Here is a 6,000-nt window from a genome sequence, read left to right as displayed (position 1 = left end):
TACAAAAGGGGGTGGTAATGGATGGAGCATCTGAACCAATCAAACACTCACACCCAGTCAAAAGATCTGGGTTTAATCGATCACCGTTCTTTAGCCCACTCTGCCACCCCAGTTCAGACATGGCTATATGCAAATCAGTCTGACCCTGTGCCTCATGGGAACAGTGCAGCCCGAACTGCCAAGCCATGCTTTACCTGGACCGGAAACAAGCTTCCGAGGACCGGTTTCTGAGATTCCAGCCGTCTTCAGCCCGGCTTGCTTGAATCCAGTGGCAAAGTGAGTAAGGGACTCACATCTGAGCATACCCTGCCTCACTTATGGTGGTTAAAAGCGGTACAAAAAAGGGTGGTAATGGGAAGAGCATCTGAACCAATCAAACACTCACACCCAGTCAAAAAATCTGGGTTTAATCCATCACCGTTCTTTAGCCCACTCTGCCATCCCAGTTCAGACATTTCTAAATGCAAATCTTGTCTGACCCTGTGCATCATGGGAACAGTCCAGCACGAACTGCCAAGCCATGCCTTCCCTGGACCAGAATCAAGCTTCGAAGGACCGGTTTCTGGCATTCCAGCCGTCTTCAGCCCGGCTTGCTTGAATCCAGTGGCAAAGTGAGCAAGGGACTCACGTCTGAGCATACCCTGCCGCACTTATGGTGGCCAAAAGCGGTACAAAAGTGGGTGGTAATGGACGGAGCATCTGAACCAATCAAACACTCACACCCAGTCAAAAGATCTGGGTTTAATACATCACCGTTCTTTAGCCCACTCTGCCACCCCAGTTCAAACATGGCTATATGCAAATCAGTCTGACCCTGTGCCTCATGGGAACAGTCCAGTCCGAACTGCCAAGCCATGCCTTCCCTGGACCGGAAACAAGCTTCAGAGGACCGGTTTCTGGGATTCCAGCCATCTTCAGCCCGGCTTGCTTGAATCCAGTGGCAAAGTGAGCAAGGGACTCACGTCTGAGCATACCCTGCCACACTTATGTTGGCCAAAAGCGGTACAAAAGGGGGTTGTAATGGACGGAGCATCTGAACCAAACAAACAATCACACCCAGTCAAAAGATCTGGGTTTAATCCATCACCGTTCTTTAGCCCACTCTGCCACCCCAGTTCAGACATGGCTATATTCAATTCAGTCTGACCCTGTGCCTCATGGGAACAGTCGAGCCGAACTGCCAAGCCATGCCTTCCCTGGACAGGAAACAAGCTTCCGAGGACCGGTTTCTTGGATTTCAGTCGTCTTCACCCCGGCTTGCTTGAATCCAGTGGCAAAGTGAGTAAGGGACTCAAATCTGAGCATACCCTGTCACACTTATGTTGGCCAAAAGCGGTACCAAAGGGGGTGGTAATGGACGGAGCATCTGAACTAATCAAACACTCACACCCAGTCAAAAGATCTGGGTTTAATCCATCACCGTTCTTTAGCCCAATCTGCCACCATAGTTCAGACATGGCTATATGCAAATCAGTCTGACCCTGTGCCTCATGGGAACAGTCCAGCCCGAACTGCCAAGCCATGCCTTCCCTGGACCGGAAACAAGCTTTGGAGGACCGGTTTCTGGCATTCCAGCCGTCTTCAGCCCGGCTTGCTTGAATCCAGTGGCAAAGTGAGCAAGGGACTCACGTCTGAGCAAACCCTGCCAAACTTATGGTGGCCAAAAGCGGTACAATAGGGGGTGTAATGGACAGAGCATCTGAACCAATCAAACACTCACACCCAGTCTAAAGATCTGGGTTTAATCCATCACCGTTCTTTAGCCCACTCTGCCACCCCAGTTCAGACATGGCTATTTGCAAAACAGTCTGACCCTGTGCCTCATGGGAACAGTCCAGCCCGAAGTGCCAAGCCATGCCTTCCCTGGACCGGAAACAAGCTTCCGAGGACCGGTTTCTGGCATTCCAGCCATCTTCAGCCCGGCTTGCTTGAATCCAGTGGCAAAGTGAGCAAGGGACTCACATCTGAGCATACCCTGCCACACTTATGGTGGCTAAAAGCGGTACAAAAGGCGGTGGTAATGGATGGAGCATCTGAACCAATCAAACACTGACAACAAGTCAAGAGATCTGGGTTTAATCCATCACCGTTCTTTAGCCCACTCCGCCATCCCAGTTCAGACATAGCTATATGCAAATCAGTCTGACCCTGTGGCTCATGGGAACAGTCCAGCCCGAACTGCCAAGCTATGCCTTCCCTGGACCGGAAAAATGCTTCCGAGGACCGGTATCTGGCATTCCAGCCGTCTTCAGCCCGGCTTGCTTGAATCCAGTGGCAAAGTGAGCAAGGGACTCATGTCTGAGCATACCCTGCCACACTTATTGTGGCCAAAAGCGCTACAAAAGGAGGTGGTAATGGACGGAGCATCTGACCCAATCAAACACTCACACCCAGTCAAAAGATCTAAGTTTAATCTATCACTGTTCTTTAGCCCACTCTGCCACCCCAGTTCAGACATGGCTATATGCAAATCAGTCTGACCCTGTGCCTCATGGGAACAGTCTAGCCCGAACTGCCAAGCCATGCCTTCCCTGGACCGGAAACAAGCTTCCGAGGACCGGTGTCTGGCATTCCAGCCGTCTTCAGCCTCGCTTGCTTTAATCCAGTGGCAAAGTGAGCAAGGGACTCACGTCTGAGCATACCCTGCCACACTTATGGTGGCCAAAGGCGGTACAAAATGGGGTGGTAATGGACGGAGCATCTGAACCAATCAAACCTTGACACCCAGTCAAAAGATCTGGGTTTAATCCATCACCGTTCTTTAGCCCACTCTGCCACCCCAGTTCAGACATGGGTATATGCAAATCAGTCTGACCCTGTGCCTCATGGGAACAGTCCAGCCCGAACTGCCAAGCCATGCCTTCCCTGTACCGGAAACAAGCTTCCGAGGACTGGTTTCTGGCATTCCAGCCGTCTTCATCCCGGCTTGCTTGAATCCAGTGGCAAAGTGAGCAAGGGACTCACGTCTGAGCATACCCTGCCACACTTATGGTGGCCAAAAGCGGTACAAAAGAGGGTGGTAATGGGAAGAGCATCTGAACCAATCAAACACTCACACCCAGTCAAAAAATCTGGGTTTAATCCATCACCGTTCTTTAGCCCACTCTGCCATCCCAGTTCAGACATTTCTAAATGCAAATCTTGTCTGACCCTGTGCATCATGGGAACAGTCCAGCCCGAACTGCCAAGCCATGCCTTCCCTGGACCAGAATCAAGCTTCGAAGGACCGGTTTCTGGCATTCCAGCCGTCTTCAGCCCGGCTTGCTTGAATCCAGTGGCAAAGTGAGCAAGGGACTCACATCTGAGCATACCCTGCCGCACTTATGGTGGCCAAAAGCGGTACAAAAAGGGTTGGTAATGTACGGAGCATTTGAACCAATCAAACACTCACACCCAGTCAAAAGATCTGGGTTTAATCCATCACCGTTCTTTAGCTTACTTTGCCACCCCAGTTCAGACATGGCTATATGCAAATCAGTCTGACCCTGTGCCTCATGGGAACAGTCCAGCCCGAACTGCCAAGCCATGCCTTCCCTGGACCAGAACCAAGCTTCCGAGGACCGGTTTCTGGCATTCCAGCGGTCTTCTGCCCGACTTGCTTGAATCCAGTGGCAAAGTGAGCAAGGGACTCACGTCTGACCATACCCTGCCACACTTATGGTGGCCAAAAGCGGTACAAAAGGGGGTGGTAATGGACGGAGCATCTGAACCAATCAAACACTCACACCCAGTCAAAAGATCTGGGTTTAATCCATCACCGTTCTTTAGCCCACTCTGCCACCCCAGTTCAGACATGGTTATATGCAAATCAGTCTGACCCTGTGCCTCATGGGAACAGTGCAGCCCGAACTGCGAAGCCATGCCTTACCTGGACCGGAAACAAGCTTCTGAGGACCGGTTTCTGGCATTCCAGCCGTCTTCAGCCCGGCTTGCTTGAATCCAGTGGCATATTGAGCAAGGGACTCACGTCTGAGCATACCCTGCCACACTTATGGTGGCCAAAAGCGGTACAAAAGTTGGTGGTAATGGACGGAGCATCTGAACCAATCAAACACTCACACCAAGTCAAAAGATCTGGGTTTAATCCATCACCGTTCTTTAGCCCACTCTGCCACCCCAGTTAAGACATGGCTATATTCAATTCAGTCTGACCCTGTGCCTCTTGGGAACAGTCCAGCCCAAACTGCCAAGCCATGCCTTCCCTGGGCCGGAAACAAGCTTCTGAGGACCGGTTTCTGGCATTCCAGCGGTCTTCAGCCCGGCTTGCTTGAATCCAGTGGCAAAGTGAACAAGAGACTCACGTCTGAGCAAACCCTGCAACACTTATGGTGGCCAAAAGCGGTACCAAAGGGGGTGGTAATGGACGGAGCATCTGAACTAATCAAACACTCACACCCAGTCAAAAGATCTGGGTTTAATCCATCACCGTTCTTTAGCCCAATCTGCCACCATAGTTCAGACATGGCTATATGCAAATCAGTCTGACCCTGTGCCTCATGGGATTAGTCCAGCCCGAACTGCCAAGCAATGCCTTCCCTGGACCGGAAACAAGCTTTGGAGGACCGGTTTCTGGCATTCCAGCCGTCTTCAGCCCGGCTTGCTTGAATCCAGTGGCAAAGTGAGCAAGGGACTCACGTCTGAGCATACCCTGCCACACTTATGGTGGCCAAAAGCGGTACAAAAGAGGGTGGTAATGGGCAGAGCATCTGAACCAATCAAACACTCACACCCAGTCAATAGATCTGGGTTTAATCCATCACCGTTCTTTAGCCCACATTGCCACCCCAGTTCAGACATGGCTATATGCAAATCAGTCTGACCCTGTGCCTCATGGGAACAGTCCAGCCCAAACTGCCAAGCCATGCCTTCCCTCGACCAGAAACAAGCTTCCGAGGACCGGTTTCTGGCATTCCAGCCGTCTTCAGCCCTGCTTGCTTGAATCCAGTGCCAAAGTGAGTAAGGGACTCAAATCTGAGCATACCCTGCCACACTTATGGTGGCCAAAAGAGGTACAAAAGGGGGTGGTAATGGATGGAGCATCTGAACCAATCAAACACTCACACCCAGTCAAAAGATCTGGGTTTAATCGATCACCGTTCTTTAGCCCACTCTGCCACCCCAGTTCAGACATGGCTATATGCAAATCAGTCTGACCCTGTGCCTCATGGGAACAGTGCAGCCCGAACTGCCAAGCCATGCTTTACCTGGACCGGAAACAAGCTTCCGAGGACCGGTTTCTGAGATTCCAGCCGTCTTCAGCCCGGCTTGCTTGAATCCAGTGGCAAAGTGAGTAAGGGACTCACATCTGAGCATACCCTGCCTCACTTATGGTGGTTAAAAGCGGTACAAAAAAGGGTGGTAATGGGAAGAGCATCTGAACCAATCAAACACTCACACCCAGTCAAAAAATCTGGGTTTAATCCATCACCGTTCTTTAGCCCACTCTGCCATCCCAGTTCAGACATTTCTAAATGCAAATCTTGTCTGACCCTGTGCATCATGGGAACAGTCCAGCACGAACTGCCAAGCCATGCCTTCCCTGGACCAGAATCAAGCTTCGAAGGACCGGTTTCTGGCATTCCAGCCGTCTTCAGCCCGGCTTGCTTGAATCCAGTGGCAAAGTGAGCAAGGGACTCACGTCTGAGCATACCCTGCCGCACTTATGGTGGCCAAAAGCGGTACAAAAGTGGGTGGTAATGGACGGAGCATCTGAACCAATCAAACACTCACACCCAGTCAAAAGATCTGGGTTTAATACATCACCGTTCTTTAGCCCACTCTGCCACCCCAGTTCAAACATGGCTATATGCAAATCAGTCTGACCCTGTGCCTCATGGGAACAGTCCAGTCCGAACTGCCAAGCCATGCCTTCCCTGGACCGGAAACAAGCTTCAGAGGACCGGTTTCTGGGATTCCAGCCATCTTCAGCCCGGCTTGCTTGAATCCAGTGGCAAAGTGAGCAAGGGACTCACGTCTGAGCATACCCTGCCACACTTATGT

This window comes from Lissotriton vulgaris, chromosome 2_1, assembly GCF_964263255.1.
Source record: "Lissotriton vulgaris chromosome 2_1, aLisVul1.2, whole genome shotgun sequence".
Classification (NCBI taxonomy): Eukaryota; Metazoa; Chordata; class Amphibia; order Caudata; family Salamandridae; genus Lissotriton; species Lissotriton vulgaris.
The sequence above is the reverse complement of the archived record's forward strand: the minus strand, read 5'-3'. Positions refer to the sequence as shown.